Raw genomic sequence first — 26,151 nt, forward strand, 5'->3', positions numbered from 1 at the left:
GATGCTTTTGAAGTCTGGTGTTTGAGAAAGCTCTTGAGAGTCCCTTGAATAGCAAGGAAATCCAACCAGTCCATCCTAAAGGAAATCAGTCCCAAATATTCATTGGAAGGACTGATGCTGAAGCTGAAACTCCAATAGTTTGGCCACCTGATGTGAAGAACCCACTCATTGGAAAATACCTTAATGCTGGGAAAGATTGAAAGTGGGAGGAGAAGGGGACAACAGAGGATGAGATGGTTGGATGACATCACTGACCTGATGGACATGTCTGAGCAGGCTCTGGGAGATGGTGATTGATAGGTAAGCTTGGTGGTGCTGCAGTCTGCGGGGTCACAAAGAGTTGGACACGACTGAGAAACTGAACTGAACGATTCCATCCTAATATATATACGGATGTTAAATTGTTAGTTGCTTAGTCGTGTCCGACTCTTTGCCACCCCATGGAGTGTAGCCCACCAGGATCCTCTGTATATATACTGTGTTGTGCTCAGTTGCTAAGTCATGTCTGACTCTTTGTGACCCCATGGACTGTGTAACCCATCAGGCTTCTCTGTCCATGGGGTTTTCTAGGCAAGAATACTGGAGTGGGTTACTGTTTCTTCTACAGGGGGTCTTCCCAACCCAGGGATCTAACCAGCGTCTCCTGCTTTGGCAGGCAAATTCTTTACCACTGAGCTACCAGGGAAGCCCTGCAATGAACATAAGTGTGCATATATCTTTTTGATTTCGTGTTTCTGTTTTCTTCTGATAAATACCTAGAAGTAGAACTGCTAGATTGTATAGTAGTTTTAGTCTTAATTATTTTGAAGAAACTCCATACTATTTTCATAGGCATATACTAATTTACATCCCCAACACTAGTACATGTGGTCTCTTTTCTCTACATCCTTTGCCAGCACTTGTTATTTGTGGTCTTTTAGATGATATGCTGGGAAAGATTGAAGGCAGGAGGAGAAGGGGACAACAGAGGATGAGATGGTTGGATGGCATCACCAACTCTATTTACATGAGTTTGTGTAAGCTCTGGGAGTTGGTGATGGACAGTGAAGCCTGGTGTGCTGCAGTCCATGGGGTCGCAAAGAGCCAGACATGACTGAGCAAATGAACTGAACTGAAGTGAGATGATATCCATTCTAGCAGGTGTGAGGTGATATCTCATTTTGGTTTTGATTTGATTTCCTTGATGGTTAGTGATGTTGAGCATGTTTTCACATGCCTGTTGGCCACCTGTATGTCTTCTTTGAAAAAACATTTATTTATTTCCTCTGCCAACTTTTTCTATCAAGTTACTTGTTTTTCTGAATTGAGTTGCTTCAGCTCTTTGTGTATTTTGGGTATTAACTCTTTATCAGATGTGTTGCTTGCAAATATCATTTTTCATTCAATAGGTGGTCTTTTAATTTTGTTGATACTTTCCTTTGCTGTGCAACAATTTTTAATTAGGTCCCATTTGTTTAATTTTGCTTTTGTTTTCCTTAACTGAGGAGATGTATCCAACTAAGACCCATGTCAAAGAACATACTGCCCCTGTTTTCTTATAGGAGTTTTATAGTTTCAGGTCTCACATGTAAACCTTTAATCCATTTTGAGTTTGTTTTTGAATACAGGAGAAAGTCATCCAGTTTGATTCTTTTGCATGTAGTGACCAGTTTTCCCAATGCCATTAATTTCTTAAGGTTAAATAGAACAGATGAATTTCTGGTTTTCAACCAAAGTAGCCTACTTGCCACAGTTACTGAAAAAGAAGAGAAGTGACATTTACCAGAAATATTAGAAAAAGTATAGGAAGGAAAGCCTTACTGAGGGATAGTGTTTGTGAGCTCTCTGGATATTATCTACTATGTATGGGTTTTTGCGGGGTTTGGGCAGAATGGTGGAGAATGAAAAGCATCTAATTTTGATTAGTTACTTCATTTCAAGATAGGTGAATTAGCTGTCTAATACAGCTTCATTATCGCTTCCTTATGACATCAGTGCTCCATTCTCACACCATAATATTGCCCACAACTCCCACATACCAATTATATAATAAACTGCGTCAGAATCTTCCAGTAGCCAATCTTAAATTAGATACCTTTGAAAGTTATATTAAAATTTTAACTGAAAACATAAACATCACTTTCAGAAATTGCTTAATTATTCTGCAAACACTGGGGAAATCTGACTGAATACATCTTAAATAATTGGTGTCATGTATTAAGAGTAAGGTGAGTGCAATTTTCAATAAACAATTATTAAGTTATCATATAACAAGGCAAGATTATATTTCCCATTAGCTGAGGTATAAGCTATCCTTATTCCAAATATTGAATCTACATATTCAGTTACGGTAGACAAAAAGAGCGTGTACACATATAGTTGAACTAAACATGAGCTTGCATCAAAAATGACAGGCATTTATTAGTGATCTAATATTGAATGTGATATGAGTACTTCCAAAGAATCATAAAAACTTTCAGTGTTTAAGTAAACCATTTACTTAGAGGAATTAATTTAAATTGATCTTTAGGAAGAATGGTAAGATGCAATAAGTTGCATTTGAAATATTCACAATATGAAAGCTGTTGTTTTTCCCTAATTATTTCTTTAAAGGGATTCTTTTCTTACAGAATTAGTTTCAAAGTGTGGTTCAAAGATTCTTGGGAATACCTGAGACATTTCAAGTGCCTATGAGATCAAAGCTATAATGCCAAGATGCTATTTGACTTTTTCACTGTGTTGACCTTGGCACTGATGATAAAAGTCAATGATGGATAAAAGCAGTTGATTCCTTAACTTAAATCAAGGCAGCGGCACCAAGATACTCAGTCTAAGCCATTATATTCTCCAGTGTCATATACTCACAGGGGTAAAAAAAAAAAAAAAAGTTAATTTTATTTAAGGATGCTGAAGCAGTAAGATGTAATAATTTTATTAATTATTAATTATTTTATATCTATAGTCTTGAGGATTATTGTTTGCTTAATGTGGGCCAGGTAATGTGTTCTTCACACTTTCAGTGAAACAAAGAATCTGTAAGATTGCAGTAAAGAATATGAAATTCTCTTCTCCATACTATATTGTTCTAGGACAAAGGTTTTTAAAGAAATAAAATGTCAAAATTTGATGCAGTATGATGAAAAAACTGTTCTAATGGGCATTGGTTTCAGAAGGCAGAGTGAGTTTCTCAACTCCAGAGTTATCCTACAATATGACAGATGACAGCTTGGGGGAATTCTACAGACTGGTAGAAGGGAAGAGTAGCATGTTACCTGAATTGGGAGAAGTCATTCCCACATGGAATTTCATAGCAACCTGCTTTCCCCTGAAGTCTGAAAATCTGAGCATAAACTTGACTGAGTAGAAGCTATGATTCTCAGAATTGGTTGAAAATTTGGGTATCTTGATCAAAAATAAACATACGAAACAAAAAGAACAGAAGAGGCAAGGGAAGGAAGAGAGAAGAAAAAGAGAAAAACCAAAGGTTATTACCTCTAAGCATTCAAGTTTGTGTTTATGCCCATATGAGGTCCAAATTCTCTCTGGGGTTAAGTCCACCAAACTCACCAACTTTATCAAAGGAGACAGTATGGGAGCTTTTCAGGATCTGTCATCCTAGAAGCTGAACATAAAGTAATTCCTGCTTTGTAGTCTACATTCTGATTGGCATAAAATAATTTCTAAGTGCAAAATTTTGTTTTCATGATTCCTTATTCTCTGAATATGTGGCTGTGATCCACCTACTTTAGGCCATCATCTGTGTGAAGCTTGGCCTTCAATTTTTCCATTTTTTTTCTCATCTCACCTATTTTTCGTTTGCTTGTTTGTTTTTTTCTTTCTTTTATTCAGTAGTTCTTAGACTAGGTATTCTTCATAGCTTATTATTCCTGTCCTACTGAAATGGTAAACAGTGGTCATGGAATTGTCTCCCATCACCATTTTTACAGATCAACTCAGGATCTGGATTTTCTGAGACTTCTGTTTCTTTTTATACTTCAAAATATTCCCATTTTGCCACATGTGGTACTCCAGTGTTTGCCCACTTCTAATCAAATGCCTTCCCTGTGGTCTTTACCTGAAAGAAAAGCCCGATGCGAATCAGAAACTTGGCCAGTTTGTGCCTCAGGTACCCGCTTTCCACTTATTCAGCATGCATCATGCAAGCCACAGACGGCTTGCACTTTGGTGGTCTCTATCACCTTGCAGGGGGCATTCCAGGTGGCACTAGTGATAAAAAAATCCACATGCCAACACGGGAGATGGGGGTTCAATCCTTGGGCTGGGAAGATTGCTTAGAGTAGGAAATGGCAACATGCTCCAATACTCTTGCCTGGAAAATTCTGTTGACTGAAGATCCTGGTGGGCTATAGTCTATGGGATTGCAAAGAGTTGGACATGACTAAGCGACTGAGCACACACAGACATTACCTCGCAGTAACAGATAGAAATGGACCTTTAAGGAGGGAGCCACCATCTTTCTAGATGATTTGAATATTCTCCTTCAGATTCTTTTTCCTCATCTGGCTTCTGCCCAGTTCTCTACTGGAACCTGTTCTGGCCAAGGTTCCTCTTGTTTTCTCTGCTGATAAGATAGGTGATCCCTGCCCGGTCCCTTCCTGACTCCAGGAACAGGGGACAACATCCCCTCCCCCTCCATCCCTCCACCCCAATCTCCCCCATGGGCTCCTCTTCCATGCTTAAATGCTGTGTTCCTCAGGTTTTCTCCTAGTTCCTTGCTCACCTTGCTCCATACCCTTGTCTGCTGGACCGCTTTCATGCTGAGGACTTGTATTCATCACATCTGCAGATAGAGACCCACCCTCTCCCTTCTGTTCCTTGCTCAGGTCTACACCATGTATCCCCAAGATCTCTTACAAGTACATTAAATACATCTTACTAAAAATGAATTTGATGTAGACACACAAAATATGTCAGCTTAACATATTGACTCTTTTAAGCTGAAGGAGTCTGAGAAAGCAGCAGAAGCAGGAACATCACTCTGAACTCCCTCACCTTTACCTGCTCCCTGCTTCACCTTTCCTTGAAACAGGCTATAATATATTTCCTCATGTGATAGGGACCCTCTCTATATCTGGAGGAAAGAGCATCCTTATCTATGAAGACAAAGGAATGCCAAGAAGAATCCTAATAAATAGGTCTTGTTGAATTCCTCCAAGTTTATTATACTTACCTCATACTTTTTAACCAGTCATGTTCCCCTTAGCTGTCCACTCTTCATCCAAGCAGCATAAAAGAACAAAGGTCTGACTGTTTCTTTATGTCTTTATACCTTTGTGAAGGTTTCCATATCCCATAATCTATTAACCTGTAATCTCCTCTTAATCTGGCCTCATGAGTTTAATTTTTAGACCCAATCTGGGATCCTAAGAGGGTTGAGGAAAACTTTTTCCTCCCCTGAAAACTCAGTCTCTCCCCTGCCTCTACCCCTTACAAACCTGCTTCTCCTGAGTTCCCGATCTCAATGTTACCACCATACACCCAGCTGTCAAAGCCAGAAATGAAAGAACCATCCTCTCATGGGGACATGACCCGCTCCCCCACTCCCACATCTAATCACCCAAATTCTGATAATTTAAACTGTTGAATATTTCTCAAAGCTGTTTTCTCCTTCTTGGGACTCTCATTATCTTTTGCCCAGATTACAGTAACAACTTCCCAGCTGGTGTTCCCTAGAAGATTATTTTCTTACTGCCCTTAACATCCTTTCCATATCTCAGTTAGTTGAATACTGTCTTTTTAATATGCTGTATGACGAAATGGAACGTAAGCATAAAGCACTGCTGCATACCAAAATACGATCATTGTCTTGAGGAAAATCACATGTGCAGTCATTTGCATTGCAAATTAACCTGGCCACCTTTACATGGAATATAATTTTTATTTGAAAGTACTAATGAACTATAGACATCCAGACTTGGACACTTAATAGACATATCTTGAAAATGAGCTCATCATTTTAATAAAAACACTGGACAGTACATTTTCTTCAAGGATAAATTTTGAAATTAGGAGTAAAAATTATAATTTTGGAACACTGTATTCACCAACATGAGTTTGACAGCCTCCCAATTCTAAAGACTTTTCTGATGAGATTAGTGTGATAGTAAGAAATATGATTTTTCTGTTGTTAAATAATGGAATCTGCCAACATTTGGAAGATGCATAGAACCCAATGAACTTATCTTCCTCAAAGAACCAATGCATGGTACTCAAAAATCTGTTCAGAGTGAAGATAAAATGATAAAATTTAACAAAACAGAATATGACAACTTCTTTTAGAAGATTTCAGATTTCAAATCACAATTTAATTTAAGAAACTACCACACATTGAGTTTGGTGTATAAGAAAGACTATCCATGATTAATCTGCAAAAGTTCTTTTTCTTTTTTATAAACTATTTAATATGACAGACTGGATTCCTTTACATCTTTCCACCAAAGAAATGTTTCACAACAGATTGAATGAAGAAGCAGTTATGAGAATACAGATGTCTTCTATTAAGTAAGACATTAAAGAGAATTGGATAATTATAAAGCAAAGCCACTCTTAATGTTACTTGCTTTTTGTTTTATAAAAGTATTTTACTTTTAATTTTTAAATTCATATTAAATTGCAATGAGATTATTAATGATGTTTTAAATGAATTAATATATAATTTAAAGCTTCTTAGTTTTCATTTTAATATGATCAATACTGACACATATTGTCCACATTAAAAATAGCACTTATTTTAAGAATGTTAAGAAGCCCTGAGGAAACCAAAAGTTTCACACCTAGTTTCTTATAATATCTAAAATATATAATACAGTGCTGAATAGATGAATAAACACTTGCTACTTCTCATTAATTGATAATTGTGATATCATCAATTTAATTTTCTATGAGACAAAATTCCAAATAAAGATTTAGTTACATGATTGAGCTTTTCTAAGTATTATTTTCCAGATTTAAAGATAAAATAATGTTTTTGAAAAATTTACTGCAATTCTTTTTCTAGTCTGAAAGATACACATCTTTATCACACACATCATTAACACACAAATTCTATTAGGAATTTATCTTAAGAGAAAAACTGAGCAAATGTATCAAGGACATATATTTAAATATCTTCACTTCAATATCTTCATTTCTTTAATGGTAACAGAAATGTACAAATAAATAAATACTGACACAGAACAGCTATATTAAAAAGATCTTACAGACCCAGATAACCACAAAGGTGTGATCACTCACCTAGAGCCAGACATCCTGGAGTGTGAAATCAAGTGGGCCTTAGAAAGCATCACTACAAACAAAGCTAAAGGTCAGTTTTCATTCCAATCCCAAAGAAAAGCAATACCAAAGAATGCTCAAACTGCTGCACAATTGCACTCATTTTACACGTTAGTAAAGTAATGTTCAAAATTCTCCAAGCCAGGCTTCAACAGTATGTGAACTGTGAACTTCCAGATGTTCAAGCTGGTTTTAGAGAAGGCGGAGGAACCAGAGATAAAATTGCCAACATCCATTGGATTATCGAAAAAGCAAGAGAGTTCCAGAAAAACATCTACTTCTGCTTTATCGACTATGCCAAAATCTTTGACTGTGTGGATCACAACAAACTGTGGAAAATTCTTAAAGAGATGGGAATACCTGCCTCCTGAGAAACCTGTATGCAGGTCAAAAAGCAACAGTTAGAAATGGACATGGAATAACAGAATTCCAATTTGGGAAAGGAATACATCAAGGCTGTATATCATCACCCTGCTTATTTAACTTATATGCAGGGTACATCATGAGAAATTCTGGGTTGGATAATGTACAAGCTGGAATCAAGATTCCCGGGAAAAATATCAATAACCTCAGATCTGCAGATGACACCACCCTTATGGCAGAAAGCAAAGAAGTTCTAAACAGTCTGTTGATGAAAGTGAAAGAGGAGAGTGAAAAAGTTGGCTTAAAACTCAACATTCAAAAAACTAAGATCATGGTATTTGGTCCCATCACTTCATGGCAAATAGATGGGGAAACAATGGAAACAGTGAGCAACTTTATTTTTTTGGACTCCAAAATCACTGCCATGAAATTAAAAGACACTTGCTCCTTGGAAGAAAAGTTATGACCAACCTAGACAGCATATTAAAAAGCAAAGTCATTACTTTGCCAACAAAGATCTGTCTAGTTAAAGCTATTGTTTTTGCAGTAGTCATGTATGGATGTGAGAGTTGGACTATAAAGAAAGCTGAGCATCAAAAAAAGAATTGATGCTTTTGAACTGTGGTATTGTAGAAAACTCTTGAGAGTCCCTTGGACTGCAAGGAGATCCAATTAGTCCATCCTAAAGGAAATCAGTCCCGAATATTCATTGGAAGGACTGATGCTGAAGCTGAAACTCCTATACATGGAACAACAGGGTACTTCCAAATTGGATCATGTTCTTTGCATCACCACCTGAAGCAAAGAACTGACTCATTGGAAAAGACCCTGATGCTTGGAAAGACTGAAGCCAGGAGGAGAAGGGGACAACAGAGAATGAGATGTTTGAATGGCATCACCAACTCGATGGACATGAGTTTGAGTAAGCTCTGGAAGTTGGTGATGGACAGGGAAGCCTGGTGTGCTTCAGTCCATGGGGTTGCAAAGAGCCAGACATGACTGAGTGACTGAACTGAATCGAGAGTGAATTAGTTAAAGTATGGTACATCCATATGAAAATCTATTAGAGAGTCACTGAAAGAATAATATAGTTATAAGTGTATTGCAATAAGTGTATAGTTATGACATGTAAACTGAAAAGCAGGTATGAAGATAATATGAACTCAGGAAAACATTGCATATGCAGGATTTTCCTCCTCCTTCACCTCTTACTCTACGGTTTAGCTATTGTATCTTCCAGCAGCTGCCTGGTGTTTCAGGCTGAATGAAGCCATATGTCTGGGGAGGAGGAAGGCAGAAAGAATTAAGTTGAGAGAATTGAGCCAATCCTTTCACTCAGTGACCGAATTGTCTGATATCATCTCTGAGGAGATATATAAAATCTGATTCTCTTATTTTTATTTTCTTAAGTGAAGTATAGTTGATTTAAAATGCTGTGCTATAAAATCTGATGCTTGACCGACAATCCTGAAAAGCAGAAATGGAAGAAAATGCAGAACAAACAGGGCTGAATCTTGAGAGAATGACAGACAGTGGTGGGGGTGGGGGTGGGGGGATGTGGGGTGGGGGGGAGGCGGTGGGGAGACAATGGGAGGAGGAGGCACAGAGGAGGGGATTAGAGGAAGACAAAGAACACTTCCCAGTCAGGAGGAATCACTTAATGAAAATAAAGAAACAGCAAAGAAAACTAATGCAGAGAAGGATAATAATAAAATTGAAAGATAAATTTATGAAAGATGATCAAAAATCATTAAAAGTAAGAAATAGAAGACTATTAAAAAAAAAATAGAAGACTATGAAATGTGTAGGTTTGAAATCCTCAGAGAAACAAGTGTTAAGAAACCAGTAGTTTTCTATCTTAATTTGGGTGTGTAAATATAAAAATAACCTGGTTTTTAACTTTATCTAAGAAATTGGCACCATCTTTCACAATGGTGGGAATTCCCTGGTGACTCAGAGGATAAAGCATCTGCCTGCCATACGGGAGACCAGGGTTCGATCCCTGGGTTGGGAAGATCCCCTGGAGAAGGAAATGGCAACCCACTCCAGTACTCTTGCCTGGAGAATCCCATGGACAGAGGAGCCTGGTTGGCTACAGTCCAGGGGGTTGCAAAGAGTCGGACACTACTGAGCGAGTTCACTTCACTTCACTTCACTTCACAATGGCACTTCTAGGTATACGTCGAACATTTATAAGATAGACTTTTGCACATATATACTATATATAAGGATGATCTTATTTGTTAAATATACATATTCAAACAATAATAACAAAAAAAATCGAAATTATGCTAGGAGAACAATTAAAAAGTTGCACCCGATGGCTCAGCAGTAAAGAATCAGCCTGCAATGTAGGAGACACATGAGACGCTGGTTCTATCCCTGGGTCGGCAAGATCCCCGGGAGGAGGAAATGGCAACTCACTTCCGTATTCTTGCCTGGAGAATCCCATGGACGTAGAAGCCTGGCGAGCTACAGTCCAAGGGGTCACAAAGAAGAGGTGGACACTACTGAGCACACATGCATAAAATAATATAATGCACGCATGCTCAGTTGCATCCAACTTCTTCTTTGTGACCCCATGCACGGTAGCCCACCAGGCTTCTGTGTCCATAGAATTCTCCAGGCAAGAATACTGACGAGAGTTGCCATTTCCTCCTCCTGGGGATCTTCCTGACCCAGGGATGGAACCAGCATCTCCTCTGTCTCCTTGCATTGGCAGGTTGATTGTTTACCACCAAGCCATCTAGATACCATATTTATACAAAGGAACACAATCGAAGTTAAATGTCCTACTGCTGCTGCTGCTATGTCACTTCAGTCGTGTCTGACTCTGTGCGACCCCATAGATGGCAGCCCACCAGGCTCCGCCGTCCCTGGGATTCTCCAGGCAAGAACACTGGAGTGGGTTCCCATTTCCTTCTCCAATGCATAAAAGTGAAAAGTGAAAGTGAAGGCGCTCAGTCGTGTCTGGCCCCCAGCGACCCCATGGACCGCAGCCTTCCAGGGTCCTCCATCCATGGGATTTTCCAGGCAAGAGTACTGGAGTGGGGTGCCATTGCCTTCTCCCTAAATGTCCTAGGTATTACATAAATTAAAAGGAATAAATCCATATTTAAAACTAACAAGGATAACCAACACGGATGTACTATATAGCATATGAAACTCTGCTCAATATTATGTGGCAGTCTAGATGGGAGTGGGTTTTGGAAGAAAATGGATACATGTATATGTACGGCTGAGTCCCTTCACTGTCCACCTGAATCTATCACAATGTTGTTAATGAGCTACACCACAATACAAAATAAAAATATTTTTATGAGAAAGGAATAAATAAAAAATACTAAAAGACAAAAGAAAAACAGGTTGCATAACAATGCCTGCAATGTGAAAGCACTTATATAAAGCTTAAAATTATGCAAAGCAACACTGCATATCATTTGCAGACACATACTACATAGTAAACATGGACAAAAGCAGACACAATTTTTAGAATGGTGATTAACACTGGGGAGGAAAGGAAAGACTAGAAATAGGAAAAGCTACAAACAAAAGCTTCAATTATGTGTGTTTTATACAATGTATAAAAAATATCTAAAAGTAATGGAGCAAAATATTAACAATATTTCCTTTATATATATGTGAAGCATTTCACCATGAAAAGTTTTAAAATTATGCTTAATATAATTCCATTTCAGTATAGTTTTATAGGTAAATATTGTTTATTTGCTATCGTTTATATAAAATGCAAAGTGAAAGTTGCTCAGTCCTGTCCAACTCTTTCTGACCCTATGAACTATACAGTCCATGGATTTCTCCAGGCCAGAATACTGGAGTGGGAAGCTGTTCCCTTCTCCAGGGACCTTCCCAACCCAGGGATCGAACCCAGGTCTCTGGCATTGCAGGCAAATTCTTTACCAGCTGAGCCACTAGGGAAACCCTTATTGTTTTTATAAGAGACATCCATTAGTTGACTAATATAAATAGAGGAAATTAAATATAATTGTTTAAATGTATTGCATTGTATTCAGAGGCATATAGAAGTTGTCAGCCACCTGACATGTATAGTGAATAAATATAAATCATCTTCAAATTCATTTCAGTGATTATTTCTTGACTGAAAGAATGTAGGATTTTGACCAATTTTGCCCAACTAGTGAATATATTTGTCAAGAATATTTTCAAGGGTGTAAAAGAAATTTGAAAAATTGATGTATAAACCCTTAGCAAATGATTTGTGTACTTGTAACTGAAAAAATATGTAACATCTTTAAACTCAAAGATCCAAAATTATATTCTTTAATTTTTTTTCTCAAAGTGAATGGTAGAAATAGCATAATATCTGCTGTTATGAATACATTGTTCATTTAAAATAAATGTGCCTATACCACATTTTACTAAAACATATGAAGTCCATTTAGGAAATAATTTTACTCATCAATTGTAAACATTAACTAATGGCAAGTTGTCACTTTAAAGATTGCTTTGGGACTAAAAATGTAAACAGGAGTGTAATTTCTTAAATTTACAATCACTTCCTGCCTCGAAGATTAATATAATGCTATGATATGTACATTTTATTAGTAGATGAATGTTATGTGTGTTCAGAAAATCATCTGTTTTTACTTTTAAGATGGGGAGGGAAGAGGGAGGGGTGTTCAGGATGGGGAACGCATGTACACCCATGGCAGATTCATGTCAATGTATGGCAAAACCAATACAATATTGTAAAGTAATTAGCCTCCAATTAAAATAAATACATTTAATTTAAAAAAAAGAAATTTATAGTAGCTATACACCGTCTTCCCACATTCAGCAGCCAGTCATAGAGATCCCATAGTTTGGTTTTGAACGCCTTAACCGAAACAAACAAAATGAGTAAAATGATTCCTAATATCTGCTTACATCTTATACAAACCTTGAAAAATTGCTTTGAAAAAATTGATAGAAAGTATGCATAATAGTTAGGTTAAGCTCATTTAACAGACCCACTCTACTATTTGGTAAAAGAACATGTTGAACTAGAACAGTAATAACATTCACCATCTGAATTAATTCATCAATATTGTATTTAGACTTTCATTGCCTAGGAAATAGTCTTCCTGTCTAAACAAAAACAACACAAATAAAAGAAAAAGCAAATGAAACTCAGATGGTAACTCACATTGGGTTTCCTGTAAACACAATCTGAGATAATGAGTTGTGTACATGTTTATCTAGAGATAAATGTGTTTCCCTCATTATCAAGGGCAACCCCCCTGAGTACAGAGCTGTGAACTGGTAACTGCTACCGGTGACCAGTAACAGCTGGTACTGGGTCCGCTACAGTAACCCAGGCAAGAGTGAAGTGGAGTGAGGGCTTCCTAGGTGGTGCTAGTGGTAAAGAATTCACCTACCAATGCAGGAGAAGCAAGAGACATGGGTTTGATTCCTGGGTTGAGAAGATCCCCTGCAGTAGGAAATGACCAGATAGTAAAGAATCTGGCTGCAATGATGGAGACAGAAGTTTGATCCCTGGGTAGGAAAGATCCCCTGGAGAAGATCACTCCCCTGGAGAATCACTCCAGTATTCTTGCCTGGAAAATTCCAAGAACAGAGGCGCCTGGTGGGCTACAGTCCATGGGGTTGCAAAGAGTTGGACACAAATGAACAACTAATACTTGAACCTTTTCATTCTTAAGCGATCCACCTCAAGGGACAAGATAGAGCAGGGAAATCTGATCTACAATGCAGTTGCAAGTGAGGCCTCATCCGATTGCATGTGGAGCGCTGGCACTGGAATAGCTCTTCAGTCGCTTCAAATGAAATGAATGGCAGAGCCTTTATGTCCTTGCGGCAGCCTATCTGTTGACTACAAGTTCTCCTATAGGGAGGACAGAGCCAGGGTTGCTCCTATCCTGACATCGAGGGAAAGCCCCACTGAGTACAGAGCTGTGAGCTGGCTTAACTGCTGGATGGTCGCTACAGTAGCCCAGACAAGAGAGTGAAGTGGAGTATATGTATTCATTACAATAGTATCCACACAACAAAGTTTGAATGGATTTTTAAATTTTTAATACACATGTGCCTACTTCTATGTATATTGAAGATGTCTGAAATAAAACTGATATTCCTCACACAGTAGTTTTGAAAGGTCAGAATAAAATTGGACAAGTAGCCAGCAGGAAAGGTGAGAACTAAATTATAAATATGATGAAGCTTTTGTTGCAGCTTTACATTTAGGTTTGAAATTGTGGCTTCCAACATAGGAAGCAAACTGAAATCATATGGCTTCTAGTCATTCTAAAAGAAAAGAATCAGCTTTCAGGAAAAATAAGCATTTTCTTGTTTATGACCTTAGTAATAATGTATCACATGCAAAGGATATTAAATAACAATGTCTTTAATATCTGAAGAAAACGCAGAAAGTGTCATCAGTTAGATATATATTGGTAATACTGAAAACTGACAAGAGAATCAATTGCAACAAAGCATTGCTAAGAAGTAAGCCCAAGTACATTGTTTCTAGTGCTATAACTTGAACCTACCTAAAGGTACCCTGTCCCTTAGACCACTATTAATGATAAGCTTTTGCCTCAGTCATATTTTGCCTAGAGCTAAATAATAGTTATTTTGAAACAGACCTCTCAGGCAAGTACCTGGCACACACAAATCTATGTTGATGATTGAAAAGATACCAGATGGTCTGGCAGCAAGGTTACATTCTGTTATGGAAATTAAGGAGTTGAATTATATTCTTGCCCACTTGGAGGGTCATCCCCTGTCCACATGGAAGAAAACAGTGGGGGAGCAATTGGTAGAATCTGTTTTGAAAGAGCTTTGACTCTCTATCAACTAAAGACTGTTTGCTTTATCCTAAAGGCCATCTCAGCTAAACTGGTACTTCCCAGAAGTCTAACTTGAGAATTTTGAGGTAGTTTCAGTATTCTGTGGCAAAACTGTCATGACCTGTTAGTAAAATCTGCCATAGACAAGAGAGCAAGCATGCTGTTTATCTGCTCACCAGGATTTAGTCCCACGAAGATCCGCACCATGTAGCTTGGGAAGGCTCTGGCTGAGATCATTTTTGGAAGAGGTAGAATCTCAACTGGCTTCTCTAGAATATATGACTGGGTGTAGTGCTGCCTCCTTTTGAGTTTGTGAGCTGCAAAATGTACTCCTCAGGGACTCTTGATGGAATTATTTACTGTGGCTCAAGTAAAGTTAGATGACGCCAAATGCAAATTTAGTTTTAGCCTAGCTGCCATGTAACTGATGGTCTCTGAGAATCACATCCAGCTTGTTTGGCTGCTTAAGAAGCATTCTGATTTCTGATAGTGCAATGATGTCATTTTAAAAGAAGAAAATGTCTGCCTTTCTGATTCCTAATGGCAGGAGAGTAGAAATGTGGTATCCATCAAATGATTCATTTGAAAGTGTTAAGTGATCATATTCAGGTATAAGTGCATGGGTACTAGGAGGGTTAAATACAACCCCATTTTAGTCCTTTTATTATAAGTATTTTTATCTTCTCAGTGAAGACTTTTCTAAATATCGTCTTCCCCATTTAAAATGATAATTCCATATCTCTAGTTACTCTGGCTTCCATATTCAGCTTCCCCACTTAATTTTTCCAAATTACACTAATCATTGTTTTCAGTATGCTGTATAATTTACACATTTTTTTTGTCAATTGATTTTTCTCTCCCCATGAAAATGTATGCTTAATAAGGGCAGGGATTTCAGCCTACTTTGTTCACTTTTACACCCCAGGGTGTAAATGTCATGCTAGAATAGTAGCATGACATGCACTAGGCAGTCAATAAATAGCTGTTGACAAAATTAATGGATAAACCCATGAATATTATGGTGCCTGACCATTCTGAGTCTATAATTATACTGATTTATAGACTCAAAATCAGGAGACACCAGAGATGCAGTTTCAATCCTTGGCTCAGGAAGATCCAGTGGAGGAGGGCATGGAACCCCACTCCAGTATTCTTGGCTAGAAAATCCCATGGATAGGAGAGCCTGGGGTCGCAAGAGTTGGACACTACCAAACAACTAACTACCACACCATATTGATTTAAAGAATAAATAAGATTGAGGAGATTATGTGGAAATCATATGGCTTGGCTCAGACATAAGTTGTACTAATATAGAACGTGTGCATGCTAAGTTACTTCAGTCATGTCCGCTTCTTTGTGACCCTATGGACTGTAGCCTACCAGGCTCTTCTGTCCATGGGATTCTTTAGGCAAGAATACTACAGTAGGTTGTCATGCCCTCCTTCAGGGGATCTTCCCAACCTAGGGACCAAGTTTCTTATGTCTCCTGCATTGACAGGTGGATTCTTTACCACCTGTGCCTCCTGGGAAGCACACATATAGAATGTAAGGAGGCAAATGATAGATCAATATTCAGGAGCTTGAGAGTATTGGGTTGTTAACTGCTTTTTAAAAGATAACATAGAGTATTTGAGATCACTCATTCTATGGAATACTGCAAGTACATTTCCCTGAAGTCAGTCCTGATGAATACTTCTGCTCTCCTCAAAACACTTTAGAGATGATCAAAAGCCACACTCTTGGCCTATAATTCATTGCATTCTCCTTCCTTGACAGATTTCTCCTGGACAAATGTTATAACTTCATTGATATTGCTACAGCATCTTATTCTGTGATCTGCTACTACATTCTGCTAAGACTATTTCCCCTCTGCCTTTTGATACAGGTTAACTGTACTAAAATGAGAATCCCTAATGATCAATACTATTAAAGCTTGAACTGAAGATTAGCGGGACATTGAGTTTATCCATAGTCTTTCATATTCTGGAAGAATTTTAGAGGGAGTCCATTTGTTTGAGGAACCAGAAGTAGATAAAATGGTTTCATTAGATATTGTGTTAAGCTGACCTGATTCCACAATTGTTGATACTGCATGGTACAATTTTATGAGTTGACACATCTTGCAAAAAAGAAAAAATGCATAAGATTCTTTGAACTAGATCACTTAAGTAATAGGATATGATAAGAAATTCATTTATTCCAGAGAAGAAGTTGACAACTGATAAAAAAATTACTTATCAATTTGTTTACTGTATGATTCCAGTTCCTCTACAATGGATTATAATGTCTATAAGGAACATTATAATCTTTTTCTTTGCTAACAGATACCCAGCAACTAACACCGTGCCTAGTTGAGAGTGTTTATAAAATAACTGAGAATATACAATTAAGGCAGAGGCTTTATTTTATAGGGCAGTTAAAAATAATCTATTGTGCATTCTTCCAAGGATTGTAATAAAGGGATTTTAGTGTTTTCTCTAGTTTATTAAAATTCTCATTGGTTGTCTTCTTAGTCCAAAGCATGGCCCATGTGAGACACACAAGTGGAAATAAATTTTATGTATCAAAGATCATGGTTTTTAGTTTCCAGATGTTCTCATATAGGATTGTGGAGAACATAATGGTGACAGATACCTGACTTTGTTCTTAGATACGGTCATTGTAGCTGCTTTTCTTTTTTTCTTTTCATCAAGTACCAAAGGGTAGAGAAAGGCAGTCAGACATATTCAAGTCTGTGAGACTTTAGAGTCTGTTTGGGTCCTAATGACAAACTCCTCTCTAGCCCTAGAATGGTTCTGGGCATGTTTAGTGTGAGGTAACTTTAGGAATGCCCCTTGACAGTGACGTTCTTACTGTCATTAAAGGTAGAATATGAAAATGTACATTTATAGTTATTAGATAAATGTACTATACTTCTAAAATGAAAATTAAAATATTATCAATGAAAGTGAAAGTTGCTTAGTTGGGTCCCACGCTTTGCGACCCCATGGACTATAGCCCTCCAGGCTCCTCTGTCTATGGGATTTTCCAAGCAAGAATACTGGAGTGGGTAGCCATTCCCTTCTCTAAGGGATCTTCTTGAACCAGCACTGTTCAAGGTAATGGGAACAGTACAACAAGACAAGCAAGTATTTGAGATAACTTTTAAGTCATATGCAATGCATGTGGAAAAATGAATTATTTGTACAAAAACATCACATCATCATGTTTAAATGCATGTGTAGGTTGTATAAATTATAGGGCAGGTATTATTTCATACAATAAATTAGCTTATTTACTAAAGTTATTATATTCCTTGGGCTTCCCAGGTGGCTCAGTGGTAAAGAATTCACCTGCCAAGCAGTTTGATCCCTGGGTCAGAAATATCCCCTGGAGAAGGAAATGGCAACCCATTCCAAGTATTTGTGCCTGGGAAATCCCATGGTCAGAGGAACCTGGGGGGCTACGGTCCACATGGTCACTAAAGAGTTGGACACAACTGAGCGACTAAACAATAACAGCAACGTTATATTTCTTATGTAACTTTATTTGCACATGGTGTTTCTCCTATGATATCTTTACAAGTCACATTTTCAGAAGCCACTTTAATCCTCTTTAGAAATGAGACCTTATCTCCGGTGAAATGCAGCTGCTGTCTTGCAGAATCATCATAGTCCAGGACAGGAAACCAAGGAGACCTTCATTGCAAATAAACATATAATTCATTCGTTGAAATGAATAGTGCACTACACGGAGCTTCCTTTTATGATATTTGTCTCAGTGCTGCCAAATACGAGTGACCAAAAGAAACAGCAGTGATCTATCTGCAAGGTCTATAGCAAGTAGATTTGGGACTTCTTATGCCAGAGCATTTAAAGTCTTAACTAGATGTGGTATTAAAAATGTCTAAAACATTATCTCTAGAAGGAATCAAGGTCTCCATAAATATGTAATAATGCATCTAAATAAGCAAAAGGAAAAGGAAAAAGAGATAAAATTCATATAAAAGTCCATTAAACTTATCCTACTAAAGTATAAACTTTTATTGCGTTAGATAGAAAACTTTTGCCTTCTCAGACTTACAAGAATACTTTTTTTATGAATCATTTGTTAAATGTATGAGCTACATGCAACATTATTTTTCATGTACGGCATATGCCTTGTACATTCTCTGGCATTGGATTCTGCACACTTTCACGTGTTGGTAAATGATCATGTCAGCATCTCACATGTACAATATAAAATTCTGACTTGGCATTTACTTACACACTGAAAATACAGTTTCTCACAAAATTTGATAACTTCTAAAATCAGTACACAATATCCTTGAAATCTTTTGTGGGTGGAGCTATAGGGAAAAATAGTTGAGGATATTTAAATAACTTTTTAATTTTTTTAAAAGCTACTCTTTTATTTAAAGCAAAAATAAAAGTATATAGCATTTATGTATACAGGTATATGCTTATATGTAATTATTCATTCATTAGTTCCTTCAAAATGTTCTAAGGCATAGAATGGAAAAGATACTATCATTCATACTGATGCTGGAAATTGAAGGAACTCATTTTAAATGAGTAAACAGAGTTGATTTATCAAAAATTTAGGAATACTGCATCATTTTAAAAGTATTTTACTGATTACTTACTACAGCATATATACATATCTATAAGTATAATCACTTTCATATATACCACCTCATTTGATCATAGTGATAATTCTACTTTATATTCTTGCTATATTAATTTCATATATAAAGAATCTAACTAACCAACAGAAAGGTAACATTAACTGATAAACAGTTCCATATGCCAACACAAGGCTTTAGTTCTTAAGCAGTTAGATGTGGAGGGAAGATAGTCAGAAAAAATATGCAAATTATCGAAAAGGAAATTAGTTTTTCCCTCAAAAATGATTTGATTAATTATTATAATTAATATCAAATGACTAAATTCGCCATTTGACATTTCCTGGAAGAGTGATGTTATACAGATTACACCAGAGAGCTCTGCACTGTCTTTGTCCCTATCTAGAACTCTGGGGCGAAGGAATCATACTGTCAGATCAAAAGCAGGGTAATAAGAGAAAGCAATATTCTCTATAGGGATCCTTTCATACAATGTGAGTCAAAATTCCAAAGTCTAGAGAAGATATCTCACTGAAAACAACAAGCCAGTTTTAAGATAAATCATTTAAAAAGAACCTCATTTTCCAAGCAGCTCCTTTCCAAAGAGACTCATTGGCCAAATCATTACAGGAAAATCTCCAACTGATTTGCAAAATATAAACCCTTGTGTGTCATCTACCCATGTATTACCATTATCTTCTTGATTAGATGATATGCCTTAAATAATCCCCTCTCACAATAAAGAATTCATCTTTTTGTATATTATAAACATTCCATGGTAGATTAAAATTATTATAGCTATTAAGCCCTTCAAAGTATTATGCAAATTCTCCTTCAACTATAACTGTATTTCACACAGTTAGGAGCAATGAAAGATAAGATAGTTTTATTTTAAGGAAAGAACATATCATTATTATTAATTTTTTTTACAGATAAATGAAAATAAGATGTGAATGCCATTCTGTTTTGTAGTCAAGGTTATCAGGATTATAGTGAGCACTCTATAGGGCTGTTCAGTTGACATTATTGCAAACTAACAATATTCATGAGTGTCAGCTAATACTAATTAATTTCACTCTAATGCTGTGAAAAAGCACACAAGTGAGCCTTTGTTCCCAACCAGTACTTGTCTCTGACTATTAATATAATAACATAAACGGCAAACCTTTAGATTTTCCATCTGAAGTGACCAGATGTTCAAATGAATATGCTTTACTATTTTTAGGACTATGAAATGTGCTTTTCTCCCATCTGAAATGTCATTATGATATGTATTACTCTTTCTTGATATTTAGCTGTAGGACCACTTATCTAAAAATTGATTTGTGATCTTTATATAACAATTCAGAGTACATATTATTTCTTCAGGTGCTATTGAAATATAAAATAGCTTCTGTGAATAAGCCTCCATTTATATATTTATTCTTTTATATCCTATCTCTGTTCCTGTTAAGTTTATTTACAAAAGTATGTGTTTTTATCCCAAAGTATTCCATTTTATTTTTATTTCTCTTTTATCTAATTCCAACAAATTCAGTTTGCATTTGTTCTTGGGGTCACCATTCAAAGGCAGATTCTCTGTACACAGTAGTTCTGCTCTTATAGTAAAGCCTAGTCAAAATATTGGCTATGCATTGCAATTAAAAAGTTTCCACCTAGAAATGGGGACCTTCTGTTCTCCCAGTAAATATTTCAAAGCACTAGAAATAAAAAAGGATATTATTGTAGATTTAAAAGGAGTAAATTTGGGCTTTACTCAGAAATATTTAAATAATTAATAATAAACAGAATTTTTCTACTTTGTCTGTTGAGGGAGTGTAGAATTGTAAAAACTAACTTCTCAATGTCTGTGACCAAGACCTAGTCTCTGTTTAGGGATCTTATTTGACAAGAACAGATAATTTTAGAGACCTTCCCAGATCCTATAAAAATAAATATTTATTTCTGATGGTGTAAAATAGGTTCAAAGGAGGCATTTCATTAGTCTTCAATTAGCAGACAACTCTGTCTCAACTGATGTAAGCAATAAGGAATATTTTGTTGCATAGTGTGCCAGAGATTTAGTCCTCTCACTTATTTGGAGTTAAGGTTGAGACGCAGGGCCCAGCACCATCAGAGGCCTCAATGACCTTTTCAGGGACACAGTTCCTTCCACAGCTGTATCCCATTGCCCTCAGCCTTAGTCTCATCCTGCGCCTCTCTGCTCTCTTGTCGCCAAGATGGCTATAGTTGTTGGAGGTCCGGACACCACATGGCAGAAGAAAGGTTGCTTCTTTCTGTGTCCTACTTTGTCAGGAATCTGTACCAAGCACTACCCCAGCAGACTTCTCCTCACACCCCAGAGATCACACTGGGTCATATATCCACACCTAAACTACACCCTGAGAAGGGGAATGAGGCTACCATGACTCACTTCAGGCAGTCAGGTTACCTGAGAAAACAAACACCAGAACTCTGATTTTGACAGTGAAACATTCTGTACATTGAAATAAAAGCAGGGCTCTGTCAGCATGGCAAGGGGGGGATACTGTTGACCAGACAGCCAGCAGATGCTGCAGGCCAGTTGGTCTGTCCAGAAGCTATTCATGTCCTTCGTTCTGCACACACATTTCAAGTTTGGTCTAGATGAGGGGAAAGCAAAGAGCACGAAGCAGGGGGAAAGACTTGTAAGACTCAGCAAGATGGCAAACTAAAGAGAAGAGGCACACTCTCTTCCCAAGACGTTTTCAAAAACTGCAGCCTGTAGTTTGGCACACCCTGGGAAGTGATTAATTGGCAATTTAATTCATTTTGGTACCAAAGAAGAAATAATTTACCATTAACTCCCTGGTGCTCTGAAGGAGTTAATTTTCATCACATGGATGAGCACTTTATTCCCAGAGAGTATCTTACTCACTCTGCCTGATCATAGAAAGAGACTCAATTCAAGGAAATATTGAACCATTTGGAAAGAACATTAGACTGAATTAAACACTCTCTGTGCTCACCCATGTGATGCAAATTAGTTCTTTGTATTCCTTTAGTCTGATTGCCAAGAAGCATTAGAAACAGGAATATGTACTACCAGTTTAATTGCATAGTTAACCAACAATATTTACTAAGCACCTACTGTTTACAGAGAACTATTCTTGGAATGGTGATAGTCAAAGAGGAAACAGTATTCATGCAGAGACAAGTCAGATGAAACTGCATCAAACTCTGACTCTCTTAGTCTGTTTGTAAAATTAACTCAGCAAAGCCTTACGTGCATTTCAGAGCAGAACTGGTAGACAGGTCACAGTAAAGAAAGAAGCAAATAACTACCTTTTCTCCACTTATAAACCTTACTCAGCAAGTATTTTAAAGTACTTTTTTTTAACGTTCTAACATCCTGTCTCACCCCACCTAGTTTACTCTTCTCAAAGCTGGATCAGATCAGATCAGATCAGTCGCTCAGTCGTGTCCGACTCTTTGCGACCCCATGAATCGCAGCATGCCAGGCCTCCCTGTCCATCACCAACTCCTGGAGTTCACTGAGACTCACGACCATTGAGTCAGTGATGCCATCCAGCCATCTCATCCTCTGTCATCCCCTTCTCCGCTTGCCCTCAATCCCTCCCAGCATCAGAGTCTTTTCCAATGAGTCAACTTTTCGCATGAGGTGGCCAAAGTACTGGAGTTTCAGCTTTAGCATCATTCCTTCCAAAGAAATCCCAGGACTGATCTCCTTCAGAATGGACTGGTTGGATCTCCTTGCAGTCCAAGGGACTCTCAAGAGTCTTCTCCAACACCACAGTTCAAAAGCATCAATTCTTCGGCCCTCAGCCTTCTTCACAGTCCAACTCTCACATCCATACATGACCACAGGAAAAACCATAGCCTTGACTAGACGAGCCTTTGTTGGCAAGGTAATGTCTCTGCTTTTGAATATGCTATCTAGGTTGATACTAAGCATTATTTAACTTACAATACAGTTGATAATTATCATTTGCATATATAAAATGATATGCTTAATCTATTTTCTCATGTAGTGACATTTTAAATGTTGAGATTTATCAACAGCATTTCATTTTAGATTTAGTAAAAGGGATGCTGCTGCTGCTGCTGCTGCTAAGTCGCTTCAGTCGTGTCCGACTCTGTGCGACCCCAGAGACGGCAGCCCACCAGGCTCCCCCATCCCTGGGATTCTCCAGGCAAGAACACTGGAGTGGGTTGCCATGTCCTTCTCCAATGCATGAAAGTGAAAAGTGAAAGTGAAGTCATTCAGTCGTGTCCGACTTAGCGACCCCATGGACTGCAGCCCACCAGGCTCCTCCATCCATGGAATTTTCCAGGCAAGAGTACTTGAATGAGATGCCATTGCCTTCTCTGAGTAAAAGGGATAGAAAGGAAATAAAGTGTAAAAAAATTTTGATATGGCAAATATATATATATATTATATATATATAATTTTCTTTTCATATAGATAAATGCATCAGATACCATATTGTAGAAAAATTTAGTATTTTATGAAGAATACTGTCAATTTCACCCATAATTCCATTAAAGAAAACAAATATTGGGAATTTCCTCATGGTCCAGTGTTAAGATTGTGCTCTAACTGCCCAGGATGCGGGTTTGATCCTTGGTTGGGGAATGAAGATTCCATAAGCTGCCTGGCCAAAAAAAAGGAAATATAATTTTATATGCTATATGGAAAAGATATAATTTCCATAGGTCAAGTAAACTATCTTTGATTCAAATATTAATACTAATTTTCCAACCAGAAGTGGTAAATTCAGTGTAAATGAAAATTTTGCTTGTTTTTCAGGTTAAATCAGTATAACAGGGCTACTTTAGTATAGTACCCCCTCCCCATTCTGTGTATTGCTGAATGCGCTACATCATGCCACTGCTTGATGCCATTAGACATTCCTGGGGATTGGCACAGGACCCATTTGCATTCCTCAGAGTAGAACACTGAGAAAGAATTTATGGAGATTGAAATGTGAGCTAAATTGAGAGCATAATTTCAAGCAGATGATTTCAGTTAATTAAAACTAGTAATACAGGTTCCATATAAATGGGTGCTGGTAATTTCCAGAATATATGAGGACATCTACTGAACTATACATTTTATCACAGTCTAATAAGCTGTGATAAAATGCTTTAACTACTATGAGGATTTATGGAACCAACTGTGTTTATCAGACTGATATTCGGTCAACTCTGACACACAAAAAGAGGGGTTGATTTGGTTTATCCATGCCCGTCCTTCTCTTTATCTTCCTTTCTACTTATCCCTAAGCTCATTGTATCCTTCATCAGAGGAATAACAGGGAATCACTCAGTTGCTTTTAACGTTTTTGGTGAAACTTGCCTTGGTTAAGTGGGAGCTCGATAAACTTGCCTGAGACTAGGCTGGAGAATATGTCCATGTTTTATTCCTGACATACAAGAAGATACTAATCATTGATTTTCAAAGTTCAGTGGATAATGAAACAATACCAATCAACTTACTAAGTATATGGTAGTGTTCTTGCTTTTGTATCCCTCTTATCTGGTTGGCTATATAGAAATATCATTAAGATCAGCCATTTTGTCGTTTGCAGCATCAGCTATTGATTTTTTTCCCCTAGATTGAAACCATTTTCTTCATTTCCTATTATGAAACTTATTAGAGCATCAACTAAGAATATGAATATAATGCCATTGGTGATGAGTATCCTCCTCCATTTACCTCTGTTGTTGTTTAAGTCACGTCCTACACTTTTGTGACCCCATGGACTGTAGCCCACCATACTCCTCTGTCCATAGGATTTTCCAAGCAAGAATACTGGACTGAGTGTCATTTCCTTCTTCAGGGGATCCTGATCCAGGAATGTCATATCCCTTCTCCTGACCCAGGGATTGAACCCACATCTTCTGCATTGTCAGGCAGGTTCTTTACCACTGAACCAAAAGGGAAGCCCGTCTCTGTTGTTAAATGGTGTCAAAAAATATCCTGACTGATGTTTAACTTCGGTGTAAAACCCCTACCACTTTGTGCAAAATAGCATGCAGAACCTAAAGAATCTGGATTACAGAACTGATCCCTGAAACCTCTAATGTTCTAGTAATATAGGCAATGTGAGACCTCACATTTTATTTGATTTTATGATTTATACACTTTAGCATGATTTTATTTAAGTAGATTTGAAACTGCTTCTAGAGGAAAGATTGGCTGTCATGAAGGTCCTTCTTGTGTCCCATGTCCATGCAGAAATCCAATAATGAACATTAAGTTTACTTCTCAATCTTAATGAAATTATATCAAACTTTCAGTAGTACATGTGATATTTTCCAAGATCTCACTGGGAAATACTTCTTTGATAGGTTGTGTATAATTTGGCCAAAAAGCAAGCACTTAATGCTGCTGCTGCTGCTGCTAAGTCACTTCAGTCCTGTCCAACTCTGCACGACCCCATGGACCGCAGCCTACCAGGTTCCTCCATCCATGGGATTTTCCAGGCAAGAGTACTGGAGTGGGTTGCCATTGCCCTCTCTGCACTTAATGAGAGCATGCTATTATATTGTAATTATAATAATATTTAACAATTAAATAATATTGTTATAATAAGTATAGTTTTTCAAGCTAAAGCAGTATATATATATTATATGTAATCTGATTTAATTCTCATAACAATACTACAAGGGCTATATTAATAAATAGTATATACTAAAGTCTTACTCTTTGCCAGCATGCTTGGGATCTGGGCCTTATTCTAGAATTAACTTACCTAATTTTTAATAAGCTAACATTTAATTTGAAATAAGTAACTGTCTACTTCCTTTTTATGAATGAGGAAATCAAAGTTTATAAAGTTATGGGCATTGCATGCTAGCTGCTCTAGATTCCAGAACATATTCACTCAATGTTGACAATTCGAGGTAGTACATACAAGAGCCATACCCTTGAATCAGTTGTCTATTTCAATCCACTTTCCTCTAACTTCAATGATCAAAGTAAAGTGACATTAATAACCTACCACCCTGGTATCTCACTCTTGGTCTCAAAGCAGTTTATTCAAGTGTCTGGGCACCTTTGTCTGTGGTAAATGTGGCCATAACTGGATACAGATTAGGAAA

Source organism: Bison bison, unplaced genomic scaffold (assembly GCF_000754665.1).
Source record: "Bison bison bison isolate TAMUID 2011002044 unplaced genomic scaffold, Bison_UMD1.0 scf7180017864263, whole genome shotgun sequence".
In the NCBI taxonomy this organism is placed as follows: domain Eukaryota; kingdom Metazoa; phylum Chordata; class Mammalia; order Artiodactyla; family Bovidae; genus Bison; species Bison bison.